Consider the following 19533-nt stretch of genomic DNA (forward strand, 5'->3'; position numbering starts at 1 on the left):
ATTGGCAAGTCTAAAAAGACTCCATTATTAAGACCAAAGCTCCCGAGGTGTGCACCAAATCCCACATAGTGGACTCAACAAAACCAATAATAGATCCCACTCCCATTTACCCTAATATAATTATCAAAATCAACCATTAATAGGCTACTTAAGGACCTCTCTTCTTAAGAAAGAAAAGAGAAATCAAATGCTCTGATACTAGTGTAATGCAAATGGCTATGAACTTTGAGAATAGCAAAATTAAGAGAGTTAGAGTGAGAACTTCTTTGCAAACATAGAGGGTGAACTTGATTGATGGTAGCAACATGATCATAGTACTTAATTAACTTGGCATAAATAATACTTTTCCAAGAGAGAGAGAGAGTATATTAGAGAACATGACAATAGATGAAGACCAGATTTACTTGGAGCCGTCCCCCCTCTAAAGGGGTTTGTATTATAGATTCTCCCATCAAGAGAGACTTGGTACAATACAATCTTTGTGTTCCATGTGACCTTGGTGATGCTATGAAGATGGAAAGCTTCATTGATCACGAGCATAACATAAACTTTGAAAAAAGCATTAACTATCCCAAGCCTTAGTCCCAAGGCATCAAACACTTTCGAGGGTGGAGAGAGCTAGCAGGGAATGAGGTTAGGGAAGAGGAAGAAGAATCATTCATAGGAGAAAGAATATAGTTACTCACTTATCACCACTCTTCTTGCTTAGAATATAAAAATAGCATAGTAATGAAAATGAATAAGATGGCATGCGTAAGCATTGAATCATGGCTCTTCGTTGGATCTGAATTCCATAGCCAAGAGTGTTGGTGTAGGCTCTCCACTTCTCAACAAGCTTGGAGAAGGAGATGGAGTTGTTTCCCTTTGTACTCCACACAATAAGAGAATGTGTGTGTGTGGGTAGGAGAGCATACCCCCCTCTCATGCTTGGTCCACACCTCTCTCTCCCTCTCTCTCTCTCTCTAGTAATATTTAATTAAATCATTTGGGACATGTGTCCTCTTTTTTCTCTTTGGAGAAAGAAATTAATTATTTATTTTTATGCATCTAAACTCTTATTGGACCCCTTAAAATCCTATCCATTAGGATTCAAGCACATCATAAGGGCCACATGGGGAGATTCTTTTGAACATGTCTCTTTTATGCTTCTTAAGTTATTTGGTTTTAGTTGAATATTTCCGGCATGTGTCTTTTATGCTTCTTAAGTCATTTGGTTTTAGTTGAATATTTCAAGTATGTGTCTTTTATGCTTCTTACTTCATTTGGTTTGAAATGAATACTTCAAGAACTTAGTCAATCAAGCATGGAACATTTTATGCCTCTTAAGACTTTATCTTGAATTGAACACTTCAAGTACCTTAGTCACTTTAAAATCACCTCAAGCTTTGGGCAAGGTTCCCACAAACATTTTAAGTACTTTAGTTAGCAAATTTTGGCAAGGTTCCCACAAACACTTTAACACTAGGTTGGTAATGGGACACTTTTATGTCTTGGGACACTTTTATGTCCTGTTAAGTGACCATTTTCCTTGAATTATGTCAAGAGTTTCAAAATGGTTTTTGAGGTGCTATTTGTCTAGAAATTTGTCTCATGAGCTGAAAAAAACTCAACATTTTTTTGGAATATCAAATCCATCTTTAACCTTGTCCTTGCACAACATTTCACAACCTAAACTGTGTGAAAAAATGGGTCTTGTTTTTTGGCTTTTTTCAACTTTTTGCAACTACACCACTCTAGAATTCATGTTTGTGAGGTCTATAATTCTATAGAACTATCTTTAGTAGTCCTCAACATGTCCTAATGCTTCTAGGGAGAAATAAATGTTAAAGTTGTAAGTTATGACCAAATTACAAAAATTATCAAAATCTGTTTTTTAGCCAATTTTAGCTCTTCTATGATTTTTTTGGTGGCTTTCATGATATCCAAATGCAGTTTTGATTTTCTATGTCGCATATTGTAACATAAAGCTAATATTCCTTGAGTTTTGGGGCACCTAATACCCTATTTTGCATAGTAGACATCGATGGTTGATTTTTTCAATTATAGAAGAAAACAAAACATTCTAGTATATCAAGTATAGCTTTTTCAATATTGTTAGTTTCTTGTGACAACTATAAGCATTTTGTAGGTAGTAACCATATCTAGTCATAAGGATCAAATTTGGCTAGATATTGAATAGTTTCTATGGGATTCTACAACTCATAATGTTGAGCCCAGATTTTTCATGTTTGCTGTATTTAGTACTTCATCTTTGTCCCCAAGATTCCCCTTGGTAAGAGATGTATTATTCTTTTGACATGCTCCATGGCTCCTTATGAACCTAAAGGACAATAGGGAACTAAGAAAACATGCATATATTATTTGTATTGAGCGTGGCTATAGAAATTTTGATGATAGGTTTGCAGAATGGTAAAAATTCAACTTTTTTATACCTATTTCTTTTGGAAAAACACTACAAGAGGTTGTGTGCTCTTGTGACGCTGTTAGCGACGGAAATACACTGGGTTTTTATAACCCCCAGCGTCGCTAAAACCGTCGCTAATAGCGTCGCTACGAGAGCGTCGCTATATGCGTCGCTATGACCGTCGCTATATGCGTCGCTATAAGCGTCGCTATATAAAGACGCTCATAGCGACGGTCATAGCGACGTTTACACAGAAGTCTATAGCGACGCTGATAGTGACGCTACAAAGCCATAAATAGCAACAGTTATAGCGACGCGCGAGAGATTTTTTTTTGGGGACAGAGCATTGAATGCCCTGCCACCATCAACCATATTGTACTTGATTCACTTTTTAAAAAAAGTGCAAGGGTAGATAATAGACCCAAAATAGTCACCCACAAGATGCATTGTTTGCAAAATTGACAAGCATAAAATTGACAATTGTACACATCATAGGAAAAATGAATTGATTGACAAATGTAATAATGACAATTGTACAACATCATAGGCATAAAGAATTGATTGGCAAAATGAATTGCGGTGACAAATGTAATAATATACATGGTTCAAAAAGACGTATAAAATCCATCTCATGATACATAAGCTATGAGAAACCCTAAACTAATGCTCTAAACTGACGTCGTCTAGTCAGACGTCTCATCGCGTCCAAGCGGCGTATCTGTCGGATTCTGCAAAAAAAGACAATAAGACAGCTTTCAGTAAGTATAAACATATAACGACATTTATAAAACAATACAAAAAATAAAAAAGAGTAAACCCTTATACTAACCATGCCGCCGCGAGAACTGAGAATGTCCATCAGGGCGTTTAAGCCCTTCCTGCCTGCGTACTCGCGCTCGTACGGTGTGGGATCACGTCCTGTCATCGACCGCTGTCAAAACATACAAAGAATTCATTATGTTAGAATTAAAAAACTCATAAACCCTAAACTATCGAACATAAAGAGCAATGCGAAAACACTTACAAAATCGGCCTCAAATGAAGCCCATCCACCGCTCCCCAAGTGGTGCGAGCTCCCTGCCTCTACTCGCGCTCTGGCTGCATCCTTTTGTTGCTTCCACTTGTCGGGATTCTCGCGCGCTGCTTTCTTCGCATTCTTCCAATCTTCTTTGGCCAGCCAATCTGGCCTGTTCAACCCATGCTTGATTGCTTTTTGCACTTCGGAACGCTTGTGTTTGCAGTTTAAACACATATCCTTTGTTTCATTTTGTAGCTCCTCTGCATGCACCCCATATAGAGTAGTAGCATCTTGATGCTCGTCTGGCACCACCGCAGCGGCTTCTGATTGAGCATCTTCTCTAATCTCCTCCATTGATGCCGTTGTGATTGGCACATGGTAGCCTTCATACGTCCTTGCACTACGAGGGGCTACCTCTATGACGTACCACCAGTTTGATGTAGACTTTGTAGGATGAAATATTACCTGCCAGAGCCACATAACTTACATGAGAGCTTTCAAGCACATAACTTGTAAAAGGGGGATGTTAACTTGTAAAAGGGGGATGTTCACAATGCTCGGGTAGTACGAAAGTGTCTCTTAGGTCAGACCATTTCTTAGTAGAATCCACCTCAAGAAAACCAGACTCTCCTCTACGCACAGTAGCGTTGCGACCCTCCATGATTATCTTGAACCATTGCATGTCGAACAAGTCGACAAAAAATCCTCTGTAATCGATCCTCAAAATCTCTTGCAGCGTGGCGAAGTAAGTGAGTTCCGCCACCACAGGATCTGCATCAGAGGAACGTCGACGACTAGACTGTTCAAATTTTGCCATGATTCCACAATCTTGAGTAAAACGCTTTTTGTCGATTCGTTCCACCCTAAAATGTCGACATTTACACCATGCTGCTGTGTATGACTTATACTGCAACGAACAAAGATTATGAGTGGCCGTTCAAACGTTTAGAAATAAAGTCACTAGCTAGTCGTACATTGCAAACTTACCTTGGTCGCGCAACCCCGAGAGTACTCCCACTCTTCCTCAGTCACTTTGTCACCGCATTGTTGTGCGCTTTTCAATTGGTTGTGCAACCATCTTAAGCTCATGAAGGTTGGTAGGCTCTCCAGAACCGTTGGATAGTGCATCGGTGGTCGTCTTCCCCGTCTCCACTCGATTCGTGCCCTTTGTCGCTCTTGCTTTGCATCCTCATATTGTGAAATCCACTTTTGCATCACTGGATTGTGAATCATGCAAAATTGGTTGATTTTAGCCTCTAGATCTTCCGTCATCTTCTTCTCAACACCGAGATTGCACATGACAATCCCAGATATGTGCTCATCATCTATGGTTTGCCATAGCGTGTCCCGGGCTTTATCGAATCCGTCTAGCCACTCTCCAATGTACACTAGGGACTCTGATACCAACCAAACTTATGCCATGCTACCCTCCGGACGTGCCTTTTGACGCACATATTGCTTAAGCGTTTTCATGAAACGTTCTAAGAACAACATCCATCTGGAATGAACTGTGCCAGCTATTTCCACCTCATCAACTATGTGAACAAGAAGATGCACCTGAATGGTTAGCATGGTAGTAGGAAAATGTTTCTCAAACATGCACACAAGCTCCGCAGCATTTAGTTTGGCGAATGGTATGGAGTCTACGTTGATCTCCTTTTGTGAGATCCATTGCACCAGCTTTGCAAGTTTGTAGATTGTGTTACGGATGTCGAGAGACAAACATCCCTCAATGGCAACCGGTAAAATAAACTGTAAAGTATGTGCAGCAATGATATTAAAGTCCACATTTTATGCAATGATATTAAAGTCCACTATAAACGTACCTGACACATTTTATGCCAATCGTGTGACTTCAAACCGGTAAGCTTTCCTTCTTTAGTAAAACACGTTCGGAGCGAGTGCATTACGCCAGTGGGGGTCCGCAAAGATCGAATGGTCTCTTTTACTTTGCGTTCTTGGGCTCCTGTGAAAATCCATGATGCTTTAGGGAGTTTTATCGATCCATCAGACGCTGTTTGCGGCCAATATTGCTCCATACGATCCACATTTCTAAGGTCAACTCTGGCTCCCAAAGTATCTTTCTTGCCGGTCAGATGGTCCCATAGTAGATTACCCACATTCTTGAGTATGTGCATTGGATCGAGCAAGTGATTGATCATGAGTTGGGGCCAGTATGGTAACTCGTACCATAGAGATAGTCTCTTCATCCCTGGAGGCAATCCGTCATCGCACATCTCCTTCTTCTCTAACCATGCTTGTGCAGACATCCTTGGTGGCTCTCTTCCCAAAAAGCCGTCGCGTAACACATGATTCTCTGGAAGATACGCTTGATGACCTTCGTAGATTTGCTTCTTTAGTGAGGGCACCCTACGTGCATTCAGTCTAGGTCCACATGTGACACATGCTCTGTATCTGCTTGTTTGAAGCCCTGCATGTATACACATGATAATAGATCAACTATGGGAAAAAACAAGATTTACAGTGTCTGAGTGAGGAGTGTCAATAGATCACCTGAGCATTCTGTTAGCCCGGGATAGTCATGCATGGTCCACATTAGAATGCCTCTGATCAAAGCATTCCGTCGTCCTGTGTGTCGGCTCATATCCACCACCTCTATGCCAATCCACAATTGTTGTAGCTCTTCCAATAGTGGACGAAGATACACATCCATATTCCCCACTTTATATCGCCCTGGCACAATCAAGCTTAGCCATAGGTGCCCCTTCCTCCTAGTCAACCACGGGGGAATGCTGTAGTTGACGATGACAACGGGCCATACACTATAAGATATTGATCTTTGACCAAATGGATTTACGCCATCCATAGCCAGGCCTAAGCGCAAATTTCGAGCTTCCCTGGCAAAATCTGACCATGTTCCATCTATATGTTTCCAGGCTGCACAATCTGCAGGAATTCGTAGCACACCATCCGAAGATTTATTCTCCTCATGCCATGATGCTAGGGCGGCCATGGACTTACATTCGAAGAAATGCTTGATGCGAGGAAGCAGAGGAAAATGTCGCAAAACCTTTTGTGGAATTTTTGTCCCGTGGAGATCTACTCGATATCTTTCGGAATCACATTTCGGACACTTCTCCATGTCTATGTATTCCCCTCTGAAAAGAATGCAGTCATTAGGACAAGCGTGGATAGAATTGTAATCCATCCCCAAGTTTCCCAAAATCTTTCTTGCTTCATCTCGGGAATCTGGCATCACATTGTCAGCTGGTAGTATGTGCTCTTTAAGCAATCTACACAACATAAAAATACGATACAGTCGTGTAAAAATCTATCAGATCATTATACATTTAGAGTTTTTTTAAAGTAAACTAATTGTAATAGATCACCTGAAAAGCGCTGTGACGCTAGTGTCACTCCATCCAAACTTTTCCTGCATGTTGAGAAGAACCAGGAGTGCTTTCAATCTAGACATACGTGCTCCATTATACAATGGCGTATCGGCTTCACTTTTCATATCATCATAGATAAGCCTTTCTGAATCCATGATCGTCTCGATCATTTCATCAATCTCGGGCTCAAACATTGCCTCGTTGGGAATGTGCTCTGCATGATCATCCCCCAAGCTGTCAGAGGCTACATCTTGTGGCCTCACATATGCTGCTTGACCAAAGCGCCTGCGAACACGTCTATTGGGTTGCAAGATCGCTGCTTGTCGGCCAGCGTCAGAGTCCCACGAGTTATAATTCGCAACAACTCGATCTATAATAGATGGATCGAACTCGCCAAATTCGCAAACGTGTTGCAAAGAAACACGTCTTGTCCATCGCAGAGCATGCTTGCATTGATTACAAGGACATAAGACCCTCGTTGAGAGATAGGTGTTTCGGTTGGACAGTCCCACATCCTCGTCACTACTCATAATGAGGATAAAAATCTTATAACCTGGACAACAAATTTAATATTCTATTGGCATTCTTTGTCTTATCTCTCTCTCTCTCTCTCTCTCTCTCTCTCTCTCTCTCTCTCTCTCTCTCTCTCTCTCTCTTTACCTCACATTCTCTAGTCATGTCCAATCCCCGCACACCTCGGTCTAGAGGTGCATGGAGATCAGAACCACCGGGTTATAATCTCGTCATTATTGGTCAATACCTATATTTGTGGGTACAAGAAATCTACAGACGCACGTCTACATGATATTGCATGTAGTGGACAAAACCCCTTTGCCTCTTCTCTAGCTGTAGCACTTCACAGCATCTTAACATCTTTTCACAGTAGATCTTTTCACTGTTCGTCTAACTCTAAACCCTAAACCGTAAGTAATTCTTGCGTGGACTCGATCTAACGTAAATAAGCGTAAATCTAAATAAACGTAAATCTAACTAGAAATAAACCTAAATCTAATTTAACGTAAGTCTACATCTAACCTAATCTTTAACGTCTTTTGGGATAGTTTGCTACGACGTTAAAACTCTCTTCTTCTTGTGTGTGTGTGTGTGTGTGTGTGTGTGTGTGGGTAAACCTAAATAAACCTAAGTCTAATCTAATATAACATAAATCTAAATCTAACGTAAATTATGTTATATTAAAGACAAAGAACTAAACTAACAGAGATTATAAGAACCTTAAAACTGATTTAACACATAATTTTTCACATAACTCGGCAAGAGTTGGCATTCTCATCACTAAAGATGTGAGAGTTAACTTCCGACGGTGACGCTGCCTCATCTCCATCCACATCTGACGACAGCAATTGGCCCTTTAAACCGTTCTTGCTCTTGTTACTAACTTTGAAGTTGCTGTTGAATGACTAGAGGTTGTCTAGATGGTCATTGTGTCGGGGATGTAGTGACTCTTGCCGCCCTGAAGATCCACCTTCTTCCCTATCTTTTGAAGACATTTCACCAGTACTTTTGGATTGACGGAGCCCACCATGAGTGAAGGCAGAAATACCCTATATTCCATTGAGGGCTTTCTTCACCCGCTTCATGCAGGCATCGTAGTCTATGGAGACCTAAATCTAATCTAATATAACGTAAATCTAAATCTAGCGTAAATAAATGTAAATCTAATTAAAAATAAACCTAAATATAATCTAATTTAACTTAAATAAACCTAAATCTAATTTAACGTAAGTCTACATCTAACCTAATCTTTAACGTCTTTTAGGATAGTTTCCTACGACGTTATAACTCTCTTCTTCTTGTGTGTGTGCGCGTGTGTGGATGTGTGTGCCAATAAAAAGAGATAAATGGTATAACCTTTCTATCACCCATGCCAAGTATGATAGATTGGTTATGCCATTTCCCTCTTGAATAATAGGTCTTGAGTTCAACTCCTCGTCGGCTAGATCTTTAGGTCTTTTAATTTTAATTAGTTTCCTACGACGTTAAATTAGTTTCTCTCTCTTTCTCTCTCAATGTGTGTGCGTTTTTTTGTTTATGCATGTTTGCTCTCTCTTTTCCTCTCTCAATGTGTGCGTTGTTTGTTTATGCATGTTCTCTCTCTCTTTTTCTCTCTCAATGTGTGCGTTTTTTGTTTATGCATGCTCTCTCTCTCTTTTCCTCTCTCAATGTGTGTGTGCATTCTTTGTTTATGTATGTGTGTGTGCGTTTTTGTTTATATTTGTACTCTTTCTCTCTCTCTCTCTCTCTCTCTCTCTCTCTCAAAAACACTATGTGTGTGTGTGTGTGTGTGTGTGAGAGAGAGAGAGAGAGAGAGAGAGAGGGAGAGAGAAAGAGGGGAAGGGAACATGAGAGTGAGGAGAGGGAAGGAGCATACCTGGCTCTCCTTCCTCTCCTCGTGTGTGTGTGTGTGTGTGTGTGTGGAGAAGAAAGAGAGAGAGAGAGAGGGAGAGCGTTACCTGCTCTTGCTTGAGGGCGCCGAAAAACTCAGATCTGAGATCTGAGTTTTTGGGCGCTCTCTGTTATTTTTTTAGCCCAGTCGGCGTCGCTATGAGCGTCGCAAATTTACTTGTACATTTGCGACGCTCATAGCGACGCCGGGATTTTTTTTTTGAGCGTCGCTGTGTGAGCGTCGCTAATATGAATAGCCTCTTGTAATGAAACAAAAAATAGTGAGTGAGAAGCAATCATATGTTCTGATCACCAACCCATTGAAGTTAACTAGGGAATTTATCTCAAGTCCTACAAAAATCCCTAATCTTATTTTTATGCAACAAAACGTAAGAAATGACTGTTTTGATAAAAATGTACTGGTCCATCAACTTTGGAGGCTTGGTGTGACCAAAAGATGAGAAATTTTACAACTTTCTTATTTTTTCCGTGTGTACTACGCCTTGAACTATAACCTCATGAAAGGAATTTACAAAATGAGTGGATCTACTATGGTTTTGGAGGTTTTTTTCAAAAGCCTAAAAGGACACTTTTATGTCCTGTTAGGTTACCAACCTAGTGTTAAGCATGAGAATTATTTCCAGCTTGGGAAAGGTTCCTACCTCAAGGTCAGTGCTAGCTTGTGTAAGGTCAAAGGAATTTTTAACACTAACTTTTGGAGGTCTTTAATGAAGCTAACCCTAAGGTCTTTTAAGCTCCATTAGATGCACGTTGCTCTTTGATAGACTACCTCCTTTTGGACCTTTATTGAGATGCAACTATCTCTCCTCTTGGTCCCCTGCTGAGTTAAATCTAGACGCACTTATTACACATTTCTCTTTGGTAGATCGTCTCCTTCTGGATCCCTATTGAGATGCAATCATTTCTCCTTTTGGTCCCGATTGAGATAGGTCTAGAAGCACATATCTATATCCTAACTCTTGTTCCCCTGTTATCTTCCCATATTAAATGAATAGTTTAATATGAGAAAATCATTCGATAAAGTTATATATTATTTTATGACATTACCCCTCTCTTGAAATCATAGTCCTCCTCGTTTATGAGGTAGAGAAGATAAAGACTAGTCATTAGTCCATGTTTCTTAGCAGGTAGAGGATCCCTTTTACCCTACGACATCATTCCAAAATGGATGACTAATCCATGTGGTGCTCAAGAGACTTAGTTGCCATAAGCATGTCTATTCTTTAGTCCATATCATACTTCCAAAGCAGAGTGACAATTTCTACTTGGTGTTTGGGAGACGTCGTCACCACAAATATGATCCTAATCATGCATACTTCTTAAATTTTTTGCACAATAAAATAAAGAGAATGAGTCTTATAAGACAAAAACATTGTTCATTTAATATACATTTTCATTTTCTTACTCTAGTGTAGCATTGTAAGCATTGACAAGGTTCATATTATCCTTAGGCTAGGTTCCTTATATCTATCTAGCATCTTTAAAATGATAATTCTTAAACTTAACAAGATATCATTGGATAACGTTTCTATTTCTTAGTACCTTGTTCTCATGTCGATGAATCAATTTGGGCTACAACACCTCTTCTTGATCTTTTATCTCTGGCGGGTCCTCCATTATTGGTTATTTTTGTGGCTCTCCTTTGTAAGTCTTGAGTAGGATCACATGGTTAGCATTGTGAATGAGCCAATGGTTGGGCAACTTGTTTGGCTTAATAATTTTTAAAAGAAAGAACGATAGTATCTTTTTGCTAGTTTAGCATAATACTCTTGGTGGCTCGTAGGATTCTTGCCCGTAGTATGCCTTAGATGAGCCTTGAGAAACTTTAGCAAGACCCAATCATTTTTCTTAAAAGCTAAGGCTCTTATGTGCTTATTAGCAGCATCCTGTTTTGCCTTTACTTTGATATGGATATAACCTCTTTAATATTTGGAAAAGATTCTTGTGAGTCTCGGCTATATTTATCAGCAAAGCAGAGCGAAAATCTTCCTATGTACTTAAAGTAGTTAGGGAATTTTGGATCTTGCCTCTTTAACCTCAAAAGGTGCTTTCCTCGTAGAAGTATATATAGCTTCATTGTATGCATACTCTATAAGAGGTATGTACTTCTCTCATTGAGAACGGTGATCTACTTCCATGACATAAGCTATTAGTATATTCAAGCATTGTTAGATTAGTTATTTCACTTTGTTGATCCGTTTGTGAATGATAGGTTGAAAGAGAAAATTAATCTACTTCCTGAATTCTCAAAGAGACCCTTATAGAAATTACTTGTCATTTTGGATCTTTCTTCGACACTATGGAGTGATTAATACTTAGCCTATTATCGGTTGGAAGATAACCATCCTCCAAGGTGAGTGGTTATTTTTTTTCCCTTCCCTAATGCAAAGGCTATAGTTACGTACTTAAAGTCTCGAACAGTAGAACAGACATCTATCATAAAAGATAGATATTTGTGAGTTGCTATAGAAACCACATTACTCTTGGCTGTTCTGAAAGTGCATCGACCACTTGATTGTGCTTGCCAACAATGTCAGCAATATGAATTCTAAATTGCGAAAGAAAATTTTCCCAACTCATTTGTTTATTGGAGAGCTTGGTTTGCGTCATGAATTCCTTGAGGATTTGTGATCCATTCGTAGGATGAATGGAGTGCCCAAGAGATAGTACTTCCATGTTTTTAGGACATGTAGAACATAAGCTCTTTTTTGTATATGCCCAAGACTTGCGCATCAGCATTGAGCCTTCGACTCTTAAATTCTATGGCATGCCCTTCTTGAAGAAAAACTACTCCAAGGCAATCACCACAAGCATCACATTGGACCTCAATGGGCTTTGAAAGATCCGGAAGCATACGGACTTGTTGGGAGTGTTGGACGGATACGTCGCGATGGACGTCAGCACAGTGAGAACTTACCTAACATATAATGTCAGCTAAGGACGAAGCTCGACCCGCAGGCACGTGGAAGCAAGCATAAGGTGTCAACCTACACTCGACAAACTCCTAACTAATTCCTACAGAGGTCTCTACCAATTGTCTAAGTCACAGCCTTCAAGAGTGCATAAGAGGAAACTTCCTACGATGCTTTCTAGAGCCGAACACCCATCAAAAAATCTCAAAACACCATAGAACTTGAAGGAGACCCTACTAATACCAATAGGTCGCTCTCCCTAAGGTCTATGAACCAAAATCCCAACCCAAAACACCCAGTGCAAAATCACGTAGGATGTCTGGCCTAAATTTGTAGGTCTTCGTTTCCGAAATCGAAAGTAACTAATGTGTAGTTCTTCTCAATGTGAACGCGTAGATATGTTGTAATGAAAAATCGGACAACGTATGCTCACCCAAACACTGGATGAAGCTCGTAGAAGGAGCTCACAAAACCAGACCGCACACGCGCAATGTAGGTATCGGCGCGTAGCTCTCGTCGGGGGCAACATGCTCCACTTCTCCGCACTCGATTCCAACCACCGGAGCACAAGTAGCGTGAGGATGAAGCTCACACTCTCTTTCGTACACAATACGCTCACTCATAGACTTCAAAACTTTTTTTAAAAATAACAAAAGGTTTTTCATTAAGGTAAAAAAGTGGTATATATACCTTACAATTTCTCAAACCCTAAAGTTCCAAAATCAAGCATCTACTCAATCTAGCTATCGAAACTGGGATACAATCTGGAAACTTCTGTAAGTCCCAATATTTACAAGGTGAAAAATCAGGTTTTCCTCAATGAATGAATAATTACAAAAAATAATAATCCTCCGAGTAGTTAGTTACCGTGGGGTGTGTCCAGCTTTCCACATCCTAATCCTTGGTAGAGGACAAAAGCTGAGGTTGTCTCTGATATTTTTCGGTGCCTCTACCAAGTGGATTAGGTATTGTGGGTACTTTGTAAGCCAGGCCTTCCTCCACTTTGGCTGAGAATCAACAATGAGCTTGACCCCTTCTGGTTTTGAGGTATCTTCATTGTAAAGGGGTACGGTTGGCTCTTCTCTGATCCGCTTGTTTATGGTAGCTGCCTCATATTTTAGCAATGGACATGGGAGAGAGGGTTGAAACCACCCGTGCCTAAGGTTTCTGGTGTCGATCTTCTGAATAGTCATAGACTTTAAGACCCTCTGCTCCCATTCCAAGGCTTCCTTTGTTGTCTCCTTGAGCTCCACCTCTATTGCTTTACGCAGTTTTTCTTCCTCTTCTTGTGTTGGATCCCGTGGCTCTTGAGAGGATTCTTCTAGGATTTCCTCTTGCATAGGCGTGTCCACCGGATCTGCCACATTTTCTAAGTCAATGCCCTCATTGGCTACTGCTGGCCCTGTGCTCTCTGGCTCTTGAAATTTTCCTGAGGAGTTTTTGCTTTTCCATTTCCGCTTCTTCGCCCATGTTCATGAGGATGTTATTAAGTTCGGCGTTTATTCTTTCCGCCTCCTCAAGCTTTCTCTTCATGCTTTCTACTTCCTCTTGCAGGGCTTTTTGGCCTTCTTTCATTCTTGCTTGCATGACTATAGATCCTTCTGCCATCATTAATCTCTGCTTTTTCTCTAGAGTCAGCTCTTTCTGAAGTTCTTGCATTTTTTCTTCATAGAGTTGATTCTCAGTTGTGACTTGAGTCGATCTAGTAGCTCTGACTCTGGCAGGTGATGCTCGCAGCCTCTGGATGGTCTGATCTTTTACTTTGAGTTGGTCCTTGAGCTCAAGGACCTCATCCTGGCTTGCTTCTTGATCTATCTCTGCTCTTTCCTTCGCGTTTCTCATGGCTTCTACTTCTTTAGATTCTTCTGCCAGCTATAGTGTCAAGTTATCTCTTTCCTTCTTGGCATCTAGCAATGATTTGATGAGTTGCTGACACTCTTCTTCAACTGCTTGCATTATTTCTGCTGTTGCTTGATTGGCTTCCTCCATTGCCTGGCAGCTTTGTATTGCCCTTGCTAGGCTGGCCTGTAGCTCAGCTTCTCTCTCCTTTTGCGTTTGGCTTTGTCCTTGCAGAGCGTCTACTTCCATTTTAATCTTTACTTCAGTGGCCTTGAGAGCTGTCATCTCTTTCTCTGAATCCATGGATTGCGCTCTCAACCCTGTTAGCTTCGTTATCACCACGTCCTAGTCATTGGAGGGTGGGTGCAGGTCCATTGTATCTGTGGCAATTTCCTTTAACTCCACTAGCCTGATGCCTTGCATCTGCTCTTTAGGCCCTGTCCTCGCCAAGTCGAATGCGATTGTGGCGACTTCTTCCTTTGTGTATCCCGCAGCTAGTAGGTCCAAAAATGCGTAATAAGAATCATCTAATTCTTTTTGCTCACTTCGAGGCTTAGCCTCTTCTTTTGGCTCCGGCTCTTGTCTTTGCTCTTGCTCTTCTGCTTGCTGTTCTTCTGCTTTGTCTTCAGCCGACTTATCTTCTGGTGGAGGGCTCCTAGGACGTGGAGAGAGTGGTGGTGAGGGCTATGGGCTAGGTTTAGGGCTGGCTGATAGAGATGCAGATTTTCCCTTTAAGTCCCTACCTGCTTTAGTTTTTCTTTCTCTTTCTTGGCTCTCTTTCTCATCTAGCAGTTTCTGTCATATTTGCTGTACTTCCTCCTCTGTGAAAGGGACATGTGGAATATATTCTAATGCTGCATCAAGAATCTCAAAGTTCTTGATATAGTCCTCAAATCGGTCCCTTTTCACTCTTTGGGATGATCCTGACATGGACTCTAGAGAAGGCTTCTAGAGTTCACTTAAATCATCCTTGAGGTCTCTCTCTGCTCGGAAGCTCTCCATCAGCCTCTCTAGTTTTTCCGCTTTCTGTGACCTTGTTTCTTTGGCAGGCACTAGGGCAAATTCCTTCTTCCCTTTCTTCTGCTTGGGCTGCTCCTCTTGAACTGGCTCTAGACGTCTTTTCAATCTTGTAGCCACCCTTGGTGCTCTTTGCGGCTCATCTTCCTTGTCTTCTTTTAGCCTCAGTCAATCATTCTGAGACGGGGGGTCAAGCCACCTTCCTTTTGCGTGTAGTGACCCATAAATCACCTTGGTGATTAGTTCTCCTGGCACTATATAGGTTGGCTTCTTGCTACCCATCTTTACTAGGTTGTCATGTATATATGCGGCATAGTTGATTATCTTTGGGGTGCCTTTTGTCATTGCCCAAGTTAATGTCATGGCAATAGCACCTGGCGGCATCCTGTACTTTTGTGGCCTCTTCGTGCACATGTGGAAGTACTGGTTGTATAACTAGCTCATGATTACCACTTTTATGTTGGCAATGTCTTCAAAGATGTAATTCGCCTTCTTCTCACGGTACACCTTGACCTCATCCCTTCTTTTGTTACACTATCCCCCTCGTTGGAGAGTTCTAGTGCATCTGCTACAACCCGCTCAGTGATGATTATCTTTGTTCCCGGCCTGCCTTGTAGATCTGTTACTTTGGCCATTCCATCCTCTTTGATGGTTGTCACAAACTCCCAGACTCTCTTGATGTCCACCCGTGCCGGTATTGCTTCAAAGTAATTATGGAGATCAATCTTCTCCAAGTATCCGGTCATCTTGCTTCGCACGAATTCATTGAGTTCTCGCGGCAGCATTGGTAGCTCGATAACATTGCCTTCGGTGTCTTTGAACGCTCCTTGGTAGATCTTTAGGTCGTTGGACTCTAACAGATCTTCTTGTATCCATGTGCTGGTGGGCTTTAGTGTTCCTTCTAGAATGACAAAGGGTTCCACTTCTTCCAGGTAATCCTTGATGGTCGTTCTTTTCTTCTTTGCCGGTGACTTCGCGGCTGCCATAGATCCTGTTGCACTCAATAGCCCGAAGTTAGCGTTTTTTTCATATTAGCTGCGAAACTGAGTTTTATGTATCCAAATGACTTGAAAATTGAAAATAAAGCTTAAAAGGAACTTGTGAACCTGTGCATGTGCTCACAAAGCAAATCTGACCAAAAATTTTCATATAGACAACCTACGCGTAGGATGTCTTTTTCATCAGAATTGGTTCATACTTGATATGCTGGTAGTGTATGGCTCATGGAACATGGTTATGTGCTTGGATTTGGATTTGGATATCAAAAAGTGCATTTTTGGGCTAATTCAGGCTTTAGGTCACAATTTGGGTAGAAAGTCCATCATAAGTAGCATTTGATGTCCAAATGGGTTAAAAATTGGTATATGGGCTTATTGCACCATGGTATTGGCTCCCATGATGTCACTCTTTTCACAGAAGGCTAAATTTATGCTAGAGACATCCTATGCGTAGGATGTCTTTTCATCAAAATGACATGAAACTTGTCCTGTGGGTAGTCCTTGCCCTATGGAACATGGCCATGTTCTTGGATTTGGATTTGGACAAGGATTGATGCTTGTAAGGGCCTGTGGTGTTTTTGGGCTCAAAAAGTGTATCTTGATAGTTTTGGGGGTCAAAAATAATTATAATGGCTTCAAACTTGATATATGAGCTGTTGATGATGAGGTGATTGGAGCTGGAATGATCAAACATCCCCTACATGTCAAAAAAGTCAAATAGACATCCTACGCGTAGGATGTCTATTTCATCATTTTTTTGCTTCTGACCATACAGATTGGTTGTTGATGTGTTGGTGAATGTGTTGTGCAAGTTTCATTGGATTTGGACAAGATTTGGTAGGTCTATGGCCCATTATTGCCTCTATGCCCTAACTTTGCGTTTTTTCATGCATATGAGGTCAATTTTGGTCCAACTGTGATGAGACTTGGTGGATAGCTTGTAAATGTCATTCAGAAAATGTGCATGATGAAAAATGTTGGAGTTTGTGCCCAGAAGTGCCCTTGAGATATCCTACGCGTAGGATGTCTTTTAGTGAATTTTTCATGGATGGTGCTCCCAGTGCTTGCCCTTGGTCCTTCTGAGTCGCTTTTGAGCCTAATTTCAACAAAAAAGTCAAATGGATAAAGAATAACTCTCTATGTGGACTTCAGAGCCTCCGAGCCATTTTTTGACTTTTGGAGTGCTTTTTGGCAATGAAATTTCTTAATGTTGGTCTCCGTAGCTTCCCGATCCCTTGGGGATCCTTGCCGTATGGTTTTTGTCGACTTTGGATGCATCGGAGCTTCATTTGGCAATTTGTCGCTCTAGAGGCACCCGTGGTTGCGTTTACATACCTTTGATGATTTGTGGTGGTCTACCACCATAGAACTTGGTTGTTGATGGTCTAGGAAGGCCGTTCGTGAAGTTTGGTGGCAAACGGACTTGAGGTTTAGCCGCAAGAGCAATTTGACGCTTTGTGTGTCTGATGCCTTTTTTGAATTTAGTGCCGCTTCGGGTCACTTTTTGGTCATGTGGGTTATATAGACTTGTCGAGCATGTCGAGATGCTCCTACCCATGAATTTTGGTAGCATTTGGTCGCCGTTTCGCCATTTTTCCATTTGGTGGCCTCTTGCGGGTTTCTGGGAATTAGGGTTTTTTCCGATGGTTTCCTACTGCCTTTGGACATTTAGGACTGGTCTCCTAGGCTAGGGTAAGCTGCCTATGAAGTCTTGTTGCTTTCGGGTTAGCCGTTAGGCCGCCGTCTCTACTTGTAGGTCTCTACCGCCCGCTTTGTATGTGACCCCTACAGTAGTTTTCGCGACATAATGACAAACATGCGCAAAAATCTCAAGGTGGTGAGCCTACCTCTCATGTCTGGAGCTCCTCGGGTAGTCGTGCGCGTCGTAGAAGCTGCTGGAAGGTCGGTCCGCTCTAGGTGGCAGAAGCTCTCTCCACAAAGTCAATAGTGAGAATGAGCTAAAAATGAGGTGAAAATCTCTTATAATGGAGGTCCCCGAACCACTTTTCACGAATTCTGACATGTGCTCCTATCTCCTTGCGAGATGCAGTTTAGGCTCAAAAATTTATTGATTTGGACTCCATTTGCTCTGTTTACCATAAATTTGGCATTTCGGTCAAAACCTGGCCAAAACACGCTTTCCGCTCCAGTCTCATAATTGCACCCCCACTGTACCATAGGTTGTCCTATAGTCACTGATCATCCCAATATTTTTTGTTCTTCATTACGACTGTTTTTCACCTGCGTTTTGTATTTTTGAAGTTTTTTTGCTGGAAATTAGCAAAATTAAAAGGAAAATAGCAAATCAAACCCTGAAAATCTCCAAAAATCATAATAAATCACAAACATCACCGCAAAACATTATATACACTCACATGTAATTTTTATGGCTGGATTTCTCCGTTTTACCAATATTTTGCTCGAAAAATGGCTATTTCTACTTATATACACACACCTAGGGCCTTGATTTGGCGTTTGGCCCCATATACCTATGGATACATGCTGTATAAGCGCATCTATACTTGGGTTACTCCAGAAATATTTGCGATCAAACAAAAACCCTTAAAATAGTCAAAAATCATGCCCATTTTTGTTGTTTCTGTTATTGGTTCCCCATTTGAGAATGCCTTCCCCCCTCCTAGCCGGAGTCCTCCCGGACGACAAGGTATCGCCATGGATATGTGTCGTGCATAGGTTGAAAAAATTTTGCTAATGCCTGGCCGATTAATGTGGCCCTATTTTATGTATGTGGTCAATGCATGGAAAAATTAATGCTTTGCAAGAGAAGGGAATAAGCAAGATGCTTATTGGCATTCGCCGTCGAGGTTTCCTGTTTTCTTTGTAAGTAAGAGTTGTAACTCTACTGCTCTCAGTTTAATTGTATTTTTTGCAAAAGGCAATTTCTTTGCCGAGACTGTTGATAGAGCCGTAGTTGTTTCTAGGTCGAGAATTGGCTGGGCTGTAATGGCTATGGTCCGTATTGCCTTTGCTTTCCATTGGTATTTTGTTGCTGCCAGTTTTTGTAGATGTTTTGGCAATTCCTTGTTTGCCACTGATTGGTTGTTGATTGGCATTCACATAAGTCGGTTTTCCTTTTTCAAGTGCAGTTGTTTGCCTTCCGTTGTTTCTTGTATTGAAGGGAGTTCCTTTTGCTTTTGTTTTGGTATCCAAATGCGAGTGAAATTTGGGTTATGGCTAAGCATTTTCTTGGGGATCCATACCTGTTTTAGGCCCTTGGTTTTTGGTTGCACCATCTGCTTCATTGGAATTCTTCCGTTGCATTGTTGTTTGTCTGCCATGCCATTTCTATCCTTCCGCATCCATACTTGTGTCCCTTGTTTTTGTAACCTAGATCTTTGCATTGCGGCCAATGACTTCATATGTCTAGAATTAGCATGGTTGGCTTTTACCTGATTGTTGGTCTCCGGTATTAGGTTGTTCTTTGATGGAATTTTAGGTTTTGGGTTTTTTTCCAGTGATTGCATGGCTTGCTGTTGATCATTCTGGTACTGTTGAGCAAAGGATATCACTTGTTGTTCATGAGCATGCTGAATTTTGACGGCCCTTG

Source organism: Adiantum capillus-veneris, chromosome 7 (assembly GCF_014529385.1).
Source record: "Adiantum capillus-veneris isolate H3 chromosome 7, ASM1452938v2, whole genome shotgun sequence".
Taxonomy (NCBI): Eukaryota; Viridiplantae; Streptophyta; class Polypodiopsida; order Polypodiales; family Pteridaceae; genus Adiantum; species Adiantum capillus-veneris.